The 15,538-nt window shown below is 27.9% G+C and overlaps 1 long non-coding RNA gene across 1 annotated transcript; it reads right to left on the bottom strand.

Annotated features, from left to right (window-relative positions):
* Nucleotides 1-662: 662 nt before the first annotated feature.
* Nucleotides 663-15,376, bottom strand: LOC139425347 (uncharacterized). Its single transcript, XR_011636553.1, has 2 exons — nucleotides 15,122-15,376; nucleotides 663-1,042 (listed from the first exon to the last, which is right to left on the bottom strand). It is a non-coding gene; the product is annotated as an uncharacterized lncRNA (long non-coding RNA).
* Between the last annotated feature and the right edge of the window lie 162 nt (nucleotides 15,377-15,538).

Raw genomic sequence — 15,538 nt, 5'->3', positions numbered from 1 at the left:
GCTATTTCTCTTTAACGTTACTCTGATGAGCTTTCTTTTGATCATATGGAAGAAAATTCAAATAATGTAAGACAATAAAAAAGTTCTAGAAAAATACGAATATTTTTAAATTGTAAATCTTTTTTTCTTACATATATATAATTCAAAAAGGGATGTACTGATTTAAATAAATACAAAACTTAAAAATTATTTCTTTGGCCTAAAAATTTCAATTCATTCCTTTTATTTCAGTTAGAATGAATGTTTTATTGAATACAAATTAATGTAATTTTGAATAAAAACATTCTGCTCTATTTTTTCAGAAAAACCACAGGTGATATCAAAACATATAAGAAAGATAGAGAACCATATGCTTCACTATTTTTTATTTAGATGCTTTCAAAACATTTTAAGGATAAAGTATTAATTAACAATTGAACTTGTTATGAAGTAAAACTGAGAGTACTAAAAATTTAAAGTGGTTTCATGGTTTGTGTAACATAAGTATTTATTTCAACAATGCATCATGTTTTTCTAAACTTCAGAAACGGAGGCTCAGAGGAAAACAGCACCATTTAAATAACTTAAAATGCAAAACACCAGCTGTAAAAAAAAATTTGTGTTCCAATAAGTCAAAGTTAAGAACAAAATTTAATCCCCTTTAATCAATTAGAAATAAAATGGGAAATTTATATAGAAAATTTATTTTTAATGTTGAAGTTAAACTTTCTTGACAGGAAAAAAACATTAAACTTATGTAATATAAACATGTTACAGAAATTTTTGTTAATAATAATAAATTGATTCATAGTGTAAGTAACAGTAACTATTATCAAAAAAGAATCACTATAATCAGCGTTGAACAACATCATAAAAAGTATACAGAATCTTCTTCTTCGTCGTCAGCACTACAGCCTAGTGCAGGTCAAGGCATTCTTAATCAGCTGGATCCAGCCAGGGTGACTTTGAGCTATATTTTTCCACCTGTTTATTCCCAACAATTTTAGGTCCTTCTCAACACTGTCCAACCATCTTGTAGCTGGTCTCCTTTTTCTTCTAGTTCCTTCAATTTTCGAAAAAAGTATACAGAATACTTACTTAAAATAAAAATAGAAACTATTTAATCTTACACATGATATTTTGTGAGAAAAAAAGAGCGTAAAAAATAAATAGTGATTGTTTTTGGTTTTAACAATCATTATTAGTAAAAAGTGTAGTTTATGCTGTGATTTAATAAAATATATATACATTGTTTGTATTTTAGAAAAACAGTTCTGCGTTCTTTTTAAAATGCATATTTATTACCCTAAACTAAAACCAAAATTATTAATACTTATTCAAATTAAAAACAAAATTAGCAAAATACTAAAAGGCAACGTTTCTCGGTAAAAACTATATGGCGTTAAAACGTCCCAATAATATCTCCAAACTATCAATTTCGTGAGCTTTGATAAAAAAAAAGATTATTTATTCAAAAATATTGTTTATGGTAGTAAAATATTAGTCATAAGATATTCAAAAATTATTTTACCATATTGTTCGTTTATACGACAAGCAAAATATTATAATAATTGTATGAGAGAGTGTAACAATAAAAATAAATTATAAATAATGAATAAGTCATTCTTTTTTCCCAACAATTTTCACGTTTACATCACATTTTTTCAGTAAGAAATGTGAAATTTCTCACTGAAAAAAGATAAATAATAAAGATGGTATGCAATTATGTCTTGTCAGAATATTAATTTTTTTCAAGAAAACAATTCCCACTCTACACCAAAAATAGCCTCCGGGTTCGAAGTTTTGCTTTCAACCAATCAAAAATGTCTCTCGCTTGTCAGCTCTCTTTTACTCTAGACTATCTAATTCATAGTAACGATTGACTTCAATAGTCGAACCAGCATCAATTTATTTTAAATAATAAAAGCATAAAATCTTAAAAATTGCACATTATAAAATACACGCATAAGATTAACTAAATAAACAGACACATCAAAAAAAAATTTCAAAAATTCTCCATTAGGATGTATGAGAAAAAAACGATTTTCATAGTTATGATTTTACAAAATGGTTATGTTCACACTGTTAAATAGCATTTTATATTATAAGTAAAACTTTTCTTTTTCCAGACTAACACAAATGTATGAAAAAATAGGAAAAGAAATTCAAGGTATTTCAGAATTCACTGAAATAAAATAGAATTGTAGTACATTGATTTTGCTCGTTTATTTAATTGCAGTGTGAAACAAACTTTTTGTTAAACTTATACAAATATTTGATCTTGCTTAATTCGTGTGTGGGGATTTCAAATCTGAAATTAATTTTGTTCCTAAAGTTATAGATTTTTTAAGACATTTTTTGTCCATTTTTTGCCAAAAAATGTCAACTTAAAGCGTTATATATAGCAGGTGATTTCATAAAATTCTACACAAAACTTCAGGGATCAGGATGGAAATTATATAGGAACTCATGGCTGGAAATATCGCCGTAAGCAGCTATCAGCGCTGTTCAGATGCACATAAAGAAACAGTTCATAATAGAGAAGAACTCTTAACAACGTGTGGCAATATTTCCGGGAACTGCAATTTTAATCCTGATCATGAGCCCTAACATCCCTTAAAGTTTGTAGCAAAATTTATGCTACCCCATGTTATATATAACGTTCTTAAACTTGTACATTACAACAACAAAAAAAGACTTAAAATGTAATTTTTAAAAAAATTTAGTTTAAGGGGAAATGAAAGATTACAGATTCGAAATAGGTGACTTGAAAATATCCGAGATCCGTTATAAAAAAAATCTCAAGCAACAGAAAGCGAAGAAAAATTTCCCCAGTGTTATCAATAATTATCAAACTCATATAGTTTAGTTTAAACAAGTTTAACGTTTGCCTTTGAAAGCTGGGCAGATTTTCTAAAATTAGAAATCACATGAAATGAATTCTTCAAACATTCTTTTTTCGCCGACTGGACAGTGTCAGGGAACTGGCCTTGCATCAGGAAGGTTCTAGGTTCGAATCCCGGACAAGGTATGGATGTTCTTTCATTCTCTGTCCTTTCTGTGGGAGCAACGTTGGCCCACCTAATATGGTGCCAGTGAAAGAGTGGCCAGCAAATCTGTCCTTCAGATGCATGAATGACGAAAGGTCATTCCCCAGGTGGGCATTGGGAAAAAAAACACATTCTTTTTGCCCTCGTTATAGCATATCTCACTATCAACTTTAAAGCAAAACGCTTAGTTGGTGCTGTTAATTTCAAAACGCAGAAAACTATACAATTTATAGTTCAGTGTCTCTATTATACTTTTTTTTCTCGCGTTTTTAATTACTTCTGTTGTACGAAGCATTCTATTATGAACAGAAAAATAATCTATGTTAATTTATTGTAAAGCATTTATAAAAAATGAAGGCAATATTTATTCGTAGTTGAATTTTAACATGCATACATAGATTTTATTTGACATAAAAATAAATTTAAGAATTAGAAAATAAAAAGAAGATGAAATGTTTACGTTATTTACGAATAATTAGAAAAATGTAGCTTTTGGTTCTTTAACACGTAGAAAATTTACAAGAATTGAAAGAAAGAAATAACCTAATGATTATAAATTACAACCAATTCTATAAATTCAATTAAAAATATTAAAAGAAAACGATACTCATGGCCCAATCTGCGAATCAGCGAAACGATACTCATGGCCAAAGAAACGCTGCATGCGTTAAACTCGCAGTATCGCTATTATTTATTTATTTTTTGTGCTCTGAAAAATGAGTTATTTCTTCGCAAACTTTTGCGTTTTTATTTATTTATTTATTTATTTATTTATTTATTTATTTATTTATTTATTTATTTATTTATTTATTTATTTATTTATTTATTTATTTNTTATCTCTGCAACACCTTGTTCTTTGAAAAAATTATAAGGTGAATGTTTGTATTTATATGTTTGAAGTGGAATTAATAGCATGTAATAGTTTTACTTTTCTCACTGTGAAAAAGAGAATTCAAAATATAGTTATTGAAGTCACGTTTTATTTTTTTAAGCATTATAGCATAATAAAGTACTGAGATTAGGAGGTGTTTATTCACTGGATCACCAAACAATGAAAAACCAGTGAAGGAACAAGTGTTCCTTTACTGGATTTTTTAAGTTAATGTGGAAGAATCTGTGGAAGAATGAATGGATGTATGAATAGGTCCACCCTATTAACGGGTGCGATGTATGGGTGTGGCAGAAGTCGAATTCTTGGCCATAGATGGCGCCACTGGAAAACAAGAACAATTGCGCCCCCTCTGCTTTAATGGCATACGTCAACAACAAAAACCAGGAAGGAGGTTTTGAGCGAAGTTTTCGCAAATTTCCATACTTGCATTTTTTATACTCCATATACTTGTATTTCTTTTTTTACTCATACTCCATCTCCATACTTGCATTTTTTTTAATAACGCAAAACAATTTGGAAAAAATTACACTTGGAGAGATTACTAATTTGAAATGAAAGTTAAATAAAGGGTATGAACAAGATTGAAATAGTTTTAGAGACTATTGACTATATTTTGACTATAAGAGCAAAACACAAAATATTCTACAAAGTATTCTACACAAAATTTTATAAAATTGCTTTAAAAATTTTCAATTTTTTTGATTAAGTTAAATGTTTCATTTCATCTTTTTTATTTAAATGTTTTTTTTTTTTAAAAAATGAATTGATTTTATTTAATATAAGTATTTTGTTTTTTAAACATACTTGTTTCAAAAAACGTAGAAATAAAGTTTTCATATACTTTAAAATAAAAGAATAACAAATTTATATTAAACATTAAAAACAATAATAATATTCAGAAGTAGTAAAGAAAAGCTTCTTCTAATGTTTAAAATCATATATAAATAAATTTTCTCTGCTTTACATTCACATATGGTTTCACAAATTTCTAAAAATAATAAATTTGGTTTTCCATTTGTAGTTTTATGAAAACTGAAAAGGTGTGTAAAATGCTTGAATTTATTTTATTACATACAGACAATTAGCTTTTTCAAAAATGAATAAATATGAAGTAATTATAAAAAGAATGAAGATGAAATATTTCAAAATGGAGATAAATGAAGCATTTCAAAAAATTAATTTTGACAACAGTTTTTAAATTAGCATGGAATGATTTAATCCAGTTCAAGCTATTCCACAATTTTCACCAATTCATTCATAATTCAAAAGAAAACATCGTAAAAATATTTTGTTTTTTAAGCCCTGAAATTCGTTAAACAACTTTTTCTGTTAATTCTTAAGTCTAAACTAACTTAACATTTACATTTCGTGTAAACATAAAGTGTTAAATTTAGTTATCAATTTTTACAAAATTAGTTGTAAGCTTACTTGAAATTGGAAAAAGCTCATTTGTTTCAAAAATTATTTAGGAGGTAAAGCGACATGCTTCCAACCTATTATCAAGACCAAAGACATACATATGTTGGTCTTTAATCCTTCAGTCTCTTGGGATTATTTAATTGATATTTCTGAAAACTTTTTTTATAACAAAAAAATATATTTTAACGTATCGGTCATTATTCAAATACATAGATTTAAAGTAAAAAATTCTTAAAACGATTTCAGAATTTTGAAATTTCAAAATTGATTACTGGAAAATATTACATTATTTCCGAATTTTATCTATTACATTTCATTCGCAAATAATTTTCATATACGATTTGTGCATTGTAAATTGCGCAAAAGTTTTTAAAAAAAACTCATTTGAACATACTTTTACAGTAAAAATGATTGCAAAGATATGCTTCACTTCAATATGTTTTCGATTTCAGAATATAATAATATTGAAAGCGTAGAATATTGCTGTAAATATTTGATCAGAAGCATGCATTGCAAGTTTGTGTTCTAGTTTTTTACCATCTTACCTTATTCGCATGTTGACATATGTTAGAAAATCATCTGTTGTAATAGAAGTTTACAATCTATTTTTATCACCAAACATAATATTTTTGAAGCATTCAATCGAATATATATTTGCCGAAACTTTCCTATACATTTTTTTAATCTATGTAAATAAGTTTTTTGCATATGTTTTTCCCATTGCGTTATTTTTAGGTTAAATTTCTTTCAACTACCTGCAGTGAATAGAAGTTTCACTTACGCTGAGTATATTTTCTTGATTTTTCTTTGAATTCAATAAAGTACTAATATTGATGATTCAAAATATATTTTTTTTATAATTCATTTAATTCAGTTCAATTCGACGATAAGGATGTAAAACTAAAATTTATTTGAGGAATAATTTCAGTGCAATAAAGCAATAAATATGTATATGCTTTGAAAAGTGAAATGGGTAGTTTTTTAAATCTAAGCATATGCATAAGAAATCGCGTACGTGAACTATTCCAAGAAATGTTTTTTTCTCAATTTAATCTATAAAGGATAACAAGCAAGATATGTTTTATTCAAATAAAATATTTCATACTAATCTCGGTAGAAGTTTTATACTCTACAGAAAAAGATTTTTCCAATTTATCTTAACCAAATCGGAATTTATTTGGAATAAAATTGTATACAGAAAAGTTATCAAGTCATGGATAAGAAAATCATAGTTTTTCTTGCATCATTTTTCTTATTTTTCCATAATTTTGTTTTAAAATGCAGTTATTAATAAACACCATTTGCTAGAAAACATTATGTTATAACACACTTAGAAAGAAAGTATGGGTAAAACTACGATATTATGATAAGATTTACCGAAAATTTTCGTCCAGAAGAAAAAAGTATCGCTAAATTTGGATTTTTTTTAGATGCTTAATATTTTCTAAAATTCTTAAAATATTTGCTCCAAATAAAGCCTACTCCATTTATTTTCAGACAAATGGAAGCAAAACTTTAAATTTGTTTCAAATTTAAAACGTTTAAATTATTTCTTCTTTATTTTATTTATTTTGTTTTTGGCAAAAGAGTTTCAAAGAAATCCCTTAATATTCTATTAAATTTAAAAGCTTACCTCGCTTTTAATTTGACTAACAAGTTTTAAAAATTATCATTGTATTTTCATTTCTCTCTTCAAGAAATTTAAGAACAAATTTCCCAGATAATAAAAATACGTTGATTAGAAAGTACGTATTATTGAAAAAGAGAACGGGGGAAAATATTTTTTAAACCACTGCCAATACTCTAAAATTAACAAGAAAAATTCAAAACTTTCAAAACTTCTCTAAAACTTTCAATCCAGTTTCGAACGCCTCTAAGAGATTCCATAAAATTATAATAATTTTTTATGCCCATCAGCATTCAAATGATAGGAAGATTCTTCAACAACAAAAAAACTGTTATTTTCGTAGTTTCGGTCAAAATAACTAAAGTTTAAAATTTGGGTGTCTCTAAATTTTGTTTTCAAAACAAAATATTTTTAGCCTTTTCCATTAAATAGTTGAAATTTTAAGAATTTTATGGTTTTTTTCGTTAAATTTCTAAATATATTTTTTAAAATTCAACAACTACCTTTTCTATGTGATAAATATGCTTTAAAAAATGAATTCAATAATAATGTTAAGGATGGAAAGTTAATTGAATCTGATGTATTTCTATTTTTTTAATATAAAGTAGAAGGTCATAAAGGGGTATAAAAAATTTGCAACTTACTGGAATCTACAATTTATTTTAACTTTCATGNATTATGTTATAACTCACTGAGAAAGAAAGTATGAGTAAAACTACCATATTATGATAAGATTTACCAAACACTATTTGCTAGAAAACATTATGTTATAACACACTAAGAAAGAAAGTATGAGTAAAACTACCATATTATGGTAAGATTTACCAAACATTATTCGCTAGAAAACATTATGTTATAACTCACTGAGAAAGAAAGTATGAGTAAAACTACCATATTATGATAAGATTTACCAAACACTATTTGCTAGAAAACATTGTTATAACTCACTGAGAAAGAAAGTATGGGTAAAACTACCATATTATGATAAGATTTACCAAACACTATTTTCTAGAAAACAATATATTATAACACTGAGAAGGAAAGTATGAGTGAAACTACTATATTATGATAGGAAATGCAGTGTTTCTGACTCTATGTGAACTCCAGCAACCTTGGGAATTTTTACCGAAGCGCTTTGGCAATGAACTTGGTAAAATTAGCACCAAAAATTTTTTTATAATATTAAATACCATTTGGTAAATGTGGTAAAATTTGATAATTTTATCATGGTACCATAGAGCACACACACACAGACACCAACATGTAACCCCGCTCCTATGCCCCTAAAATGGCATTTATCGGTTAATGGTTAAGGTTGGAAGAGGTATCAAAACCCTTTATTCGGTAAAATTTACTATTCATTTTTGTATTAGTAAGCCATTACCATATAAACAGAAAAATTAATAAATGAATGCTTTATATATCGTATATTTTGATTTTATTAACCAGAAAAGTGATATATTTTACCTAAAATGCCATTATCATACATTACGGTAATTTTACCGGAATTTTTTCTCTGTGCATGTTATTATATTACATTTGCTGCAAGGCATATATTAAAAGGTCCCGCAGTGGACTGATCGTTAAGACACGGTTCCCAGCAGATCACCGAAGTCAAGCATCACTGGCTGCGGTCAGTGTGCGGGTGGGTGACCCACTTGGATCAGTCTGCGTAGGGACCGAGGGTGTGCGGTATTGGTCCTCGTTAAACTGTGCTACCGTAAAGTGCTCGACTTCGCGCGCAGGTCGTCGGGCTACCGAAGCGGGGGTGCCATCCCCTCTGCAGAGGATCAAAATTGTGATGGCATGTCTTCGGATCATCCTCCGGGATGTTTCCCAGACCGTCGCCAATAGCCCATTGTGCAGCTCTAGTGCGACGTAAATTAACAACAACAACATATATTAAAAGAGGAATTCATTAAATTTTAAATCGAATACTTTAATATTCTTTTAAAAAAATAAGCTGGATATAAAAATTGCACGAAATATCAAGATGAAGAAGAGGCACAGAGAATAATATGCTTGTTTTATAACCGATGTGTCTCCTTACCAGCCATATATGACTGTTAGATTATGCTTTATCTATCTCCAGCTAAAACACTCTACGCTGATTATAAAAATGGCGCAAAATATCAAGATGAAGAAGAGACACAGAGAATAATATGCTTGTTTTATAACCGATGTGTCTTCTTACCTGCCATATATGACTGTTAGATTATGCTTTATTTATCTCCAGCTAAAACACTCTACGCTGATTATAAAAATGGCGCAAAATATCAAGATGAAAAAGAGACACGGTTTTTTTCAATGAAAAAGAATTTGTGACCAAATTTATTAATGCTTTAAAAATAACTCCATCACTGCTCATTAAAAGATTTAAATGACAAAATTGAAAATTATTCTCTATATTTAATGATTTTCGTCTGGAAGAAAAAAGTATCGCCAAATTTGGATTTATTTTAGATGCTTAATATTTTCTAAAATGCTTAAAATATTTGTTCCTAATAAAACCTACTCCTTTTATTTTCAGCCAAATGGAAGTAAAACTATAAATTTGTTTCAAATTTAAAACGCTCAAATTATTTCTTCTTTTTTTATTTATTTTGTTTTTGGCAAAAGAGTTTCAAAGAAATCTCTTAATACTCTATTAAATTTAAAAATTTTCCTCAATTTTAACTTAACTAACAAGTTTTAAAATTTATCATTGCATTTTCTTTTTTCTCTTCCAAGAAATTTAAGAACGAATTTCCCAGATAATAAAAAATACGTTAATTAGAAAGTACGTATTGTTGAAAAAGAGAAGGGGGGAAATATTTTTTAAAACCACAATCTGAGATTAACAACAACAAAAAATTTCTACAGCAGTGGGAAGTTTCAAAAATCGAAACTTTTAAAACTTTTCTAAATCTTCCCGTTTCGAGCGCCTCTAAGAGATTCAATAAAACAATAATTTTTCATGCCCATCAGCATTCAAATAGTAGACAGATTTTTCAACAACAAAAAAAAATTATTTTCGTAGCTTCGGTAAAAATAACCAAAGTTTAAAATTTGGGTGTCTCTAAATCTTGTTCCCAAAACCAAATATTCTTAGCCTAAGGCGATATGTTCTACATCTCCATTAAACAGTTGAAATTTCAAGAATTTGACGGGTTTTTTCGTTAAATTTCTAAAAATATTTTTTTTAATTAGTTACTCTATCTATGTGATAAATAGGCTTTAAAAAAGATGGATTCAATAGTGAAGTTAAAGGACGGGAAGCTAATTTTTCTAATATAAAGTAGAAGCTCATAAAGAGGGTATAAAAATTTACAACTTACTGGAACTTACAAATTATTTAACTTTTATGTGCAATATTTATATAGATTTTTTCAAACTTTGAGTAAATATTAATATGTTTACCCAAATCAAATATATGTTTACATGCTAAAATTCAACACCGAATAAATATTGTCTTCATTTCTTATAAATTCTTTTCAATAAATTAACATAGATGTTTTTTCTATTCATAATAGAATCTATCGTACAACAGAAGTAATTAACGTAAGAAAAAGATATAACAGAGACGCTAATTTATAAATTGTATAGCGTTCTACGCTTTGAAATTAACAGCACCAACTAAACGTTTCCTTTTAAAGTTGATAGTGGGATATAGTACAACTAGGGCAACAGAATGTTTTTTTCCCCAATGCCCACCTGGGGAATGACCTTTCGTCAGACATGCATCTGAAGGACAGATTTGTTGGCCACTTTTTTACTGGCACCATATTAGGTGGGCCAACGCTGCTCCCACAGTAAGGACAGATAGTACAGAGAATGAAGGAACAGCCATGGCTTGTCCGGATTCGAACCCAGAACCTTTCTGATGCAAGAAGAAACTAAAAATATGCTCAAAGGACTATATAAGATTGAATTACAATTTGAAGAGTAACTATTTCATTTTCATATAGTATCATCATTCCCTTTCATATACTATATTTCGTAACTATTAAAATATTTTGATTCCCTATAAATTTTAAGTTGATGCTCGCAGTTTTAATAAGAATTATCATAAAGCATTAATTTAGATGGTATTTATTAGGTACTGTTATATTGTTTTCTTTCGAAAATTCGGATATGATAAACCATTCATGCAGAATATTATATTCGATAAACATTTTCAAATGCAAATTATTAGTTGAACTTATATCAAATACATTTTTATCGTTGTTACTAAATTTTGATACATTTTAAAAATGTGAATTTCATTTGCGTATTTAATTTTACCTTTTAGCACAGTTATCCTCTTTAGCTAGATATTTTAACAATTTATTTCCTTTTCACTTTTAATTTTAAATGAATTCGTAAAACAGTTATTATTTTAAGCTAAATGAATCGATATCATAATATCATATTCTGTTTTTGATAACAAAGTTATGAATTAACAAGAATTTTATTAATGAAAAATAAGTATATTTCAATAATCAACTAATACTAGACGATACAAAAATTCTATTTTTCAATTTTCTCATGTTTCTCCTATATACAAAGAAAATACTTTCCATTCGGAAAGAAAAGATTAAAATGTTACCAATGAAAGTTTTCAATAATCAAAATATTCTAATCATATACTTTTCTAAATATATAAATGGGTTTTCCGCATTCGATTCTTTTATTTAAACTTTATTGATCTAAATATTGAACCAAACTTTTCATACATTTCTCTTGATAAGTTAAGAATATTATAATGATGATCAACAAATGTTTTGAAAATTTTAAATCATCTTAAGATTAAAACTGAATTACTTTCTGTTGCTTAAGACTTAATGTGTAGTTCATCCATATTGAAGTAGAGAAACGAAAGCTAACATGTTAGAAGATAATGAAAAAATTTGAAACAATCCTCATATTTCCTAAACGACTAAATAGTTAATTCTTTATTAAAATTGTACCATGGAAGTAAACGCACTATTAGAAGAACAATTTAATTTTTATTTTATAACAACCTTATGGCCACATACTTGAGAAAATTAATCACATATATTGCATTTTTAATTAACTTGTTTTGCTATTTTCTTGAAAAAGTCATCGTGATTTATAAAGTTTCGTGTAGTTAACAGTCATTACTAATGCTCCAAATATTAACTTAATAATTTTCAGTACTTTTAAAACACAGTCATAGTTAGTCGGATTTTTTGCAATACATTTACAATACGTTGTTTTCAACCAATTTATTATCTTAAAAGAATATATTCATATAATAGAATACTAAAAGACTGAATTAACCACTTACATAATTAATAATTTAAGCTGATAATAGCAAAACATTTTTGTACAAATAATTTTTTTTAATCAATTTCTATCGGATAGTATCAAAATATATTGCTATATAACAAATACTATGCTTCTTTAACTGAAATCTTCTCCACGCTGATTCAAAATGTGTTCTACGTCGAGATTTGATCTTAATGTTTACATAAATGAAAGCCGTTTCGGAAATAAATATTACTACCTAATCCTTTCATTCACGATGGTCAAGGGCTTTATTCTAAAATGTCCCCGTAGAACAAAGGTCGGAAGCAGCAGGTACAAAAGGGAGCCACAATGAAGAAGACCGCAATCATGGTTGGAGAGAGTATAGATGCATGTTAATCCTCCATCTTTCAGTATCCTTCACAATAGTCTTTGTTTAAATGTCGGAATCTGATTTGTTAATAAGGGATGGTGGGCTGAATGGAACTTTAATGCAAAGTAAAATGAATGGATATCGATATATCTTGTTTCCATGGAATTCACTGGGCCAAACTATAAATGGTTTTAAAGAAATCGTTTTCCAGATCTGTATTATTTTACCTCTTCATACTATTTTGAAATCATATTCAATGGTTGTTTTTATTGAGGCACATATGGACGAAATAGAAAGCTTGTATGGTGTCTTCGTAAATCAATTAGACCAAAGGAAGAAAAAATTAATCACGCTTAAAGAAATCCTGAGATACCGCATTTGTGAATATGTAACTACTCCTGGATTTGATTAGAAAGTGAATTCAAAAGATTTTGTAGGCATTTCGCAACAAATTTAACCCTTTTCTGTCTCGCTCCCGTCAAAATAACGGATGTATGTTTCGCCCTCAATTTCCGGTGCCCGTGATATTTCCGGGCTGGAGCTTTCTAAAAGATTAAAACAATCTGTTTCTCATGCCCAGAAACATATTTATTTCTCAAGCTATGCACCAGACGGTAGTACCAGACTATTTGTAATGTGTTTAGAGATATTTAATTTTCAACTAGATGTCTGCGGTAGTTTAGAATAAAGATTACTGTCAATATAATAAGATTACTGATAATATAAGATTACTATTAATATGTTAATATAAGTTAGATTTCTGCTAATGCGTTAACGGTAATCTAATGATAGGTTACATTTATTCTCACATCGCAGTTACAGGTTGAATTTAATCCATCTTTATTTAGCATACTCTATGATGATAACAAGTGTGTCAATTTGAAGAAAACCCAGAATTTCCTAAACTGTTAAAAAAAAATGCGGGATCCCTCTAGCAAACATTCAAAAAGAAAACAAGCATCTCCCTTTTCGAGTTCATAATTAGGGGAGAGTGGGGTCAATTGTAACATTTTTTACCTAACTATTTTTAACTAACAAAAACTCCAATATATTATTAGGTATAATTGACAGACGAGTAAAGTAGACTATCCTCTACTAGAAAAAAAATTAATACATTATTTTGAATGTTATTATATTAGTTATTAACAATTTTTGACAGTCGTGCACTTGTTACAATTGTCCCCACTTACGGGGTCAATTGTAACAGTTCATAAATTCAACTAAAACATAGTTAATTATACATATTATCATAGTTGTGATATATTTTTTTATTGATCAAAATAGTAGTGATATTTTAGGAGTAGAACTAATAATGAGCAGAGACCCAAAGGGTTTAACTTTTCACTTTAAGGGGTTAAAAATGTTAATTTATGCTGTGAAAAGTGACAAATAAAATAATGCACATGCAACATAATATAAATGAGATAGGAAACTATTGGTTGTTCTTAAAGAGTTAAGTAATGGTTCGTAAACATAAGATTATTTATTTTCAGCTGTTACAATCGTCCCTTTACTTATTGTTACAATCGTCCCCAAGACACCATTTCAGCTTCATTTGTTAAAAACAATGCTAGTTTATTAAGAAAACTATTTTTTTTTAAATGTTAAATAAGGTGTTCACTTACATAGTCGGTTAATAATTTTTATTTGCTTAAACAAAATTACTTTGTTACAATATAATATTCTAATACCAAAAAAAAAAAAAAATATTTACGTAGCTTGAAAATATCTTTTGTGGTGTAACTCTTTCAAAAGTATATAAAAATGGTTACCAGAAGGGGTGTACATGTAGATTTATTAAATACACCTTGTGCGCCACCTAGGAACTAAATCTAGAACCCGACACACGAAATTTTTGATCTGTTACAATCGTACCCTGTTACAATTAACTCCACTCTCCCTTACTCATTATGGCTCTATTTCGAAGGCTCTCTCATCACTTGAAATAGATCGTTTTTGTAAACAATATGCTACCTTTATAACTATTTTGAGTTTATAACAGTTATTTATGACTGCCAGGCAATTTTTATCCAGCTCTTCCAATGATAATTTTAAAAATGGCACAAAATTTCAACGTGAAGAAAAAATACAAATTAAAAATAATTCACGTTCGTGATCCAATTTTTTTAAAAATTGTAGTTAAAATAGTTTGAATTTTACTTTGCTTTACTTTTGAATAGCTTTACTTTGTCTTGAACTGTGAATTTTAATTTCCTTTTTCAAAACAACTTTTAAGAAACAACTTTGAAATTATAACACGATATAAAATTTTGTAGCTAACAAAAAAAATTTTCATTGCTATATTTTTAAAGTTCAATAACTGCAATTGTATATTTATACACATTTAAACCAGGTACTTAACATTTTACAACATTGTTAGTTAAGTTGTAAACAGAACTTGCTAAACTAAATTTCAGAAAACTTTATCATTTATGTATATTAAGAAAAAAATCGGTCACAAAACTTTCAACCCGGCTGTTTCCTTACATGCATCAATATTTAAAACACAAGTGGAGCTAAAAATTCATTTTTATTGGTAAAATCCATTTACCTTTTATACTCTAGCATCGACATTTTCAAGAAATTGTTTCGTCAATAGCTTTGACCTTTGTCGCTGATGTTATACAATATAATCGATAATGAATGAAATTTGAAAATCTTTGAGGATGAAAACTTCAAAGTTATTATCCAGATTACTTTCCTAGAAGAATCTTGAAAGATTTTACTAAAGCTTTTTGTCTAGAAAACAGCTTTCCTCGAAATTTTAATAAAGATTCTATTTTTTTTTTCTTTTGGATCACTTTTACCAAAATCGTATTACTCTCGTTCATATTTTTATAAATGATATTAAAATATTATAACCTAAAACGTTTTATTTCCTCTGCAAATAGTTTGCGTTAGAATTGTTTGCTATAAATCCTAAATATACAAATGTTTGCTGTCATTAAATTATCAATAGCATTTGCGA

Source organism: Parasteatoda tepidariorum, chromosome 1 (assembly GCF_043381705.1).
Source record: "Parasteatoda tepidariorum isolate YZ-2023 chromosome 1, CAS_Ptep_4.0, whole genome shotgun sequence".
In the NCBI taxonomy this organism is placed as follows: Eukaryota; Metazoa; Arthropoda; class Arachnida; order Araneae; family Theridiidae; genus Parasteatoda; species Parasteatoda tepidariorum.
Note: the sequence above shows the minus strand (reverse complement) of the source record. Positions and strands in the feature narration are given on the sequence as shown.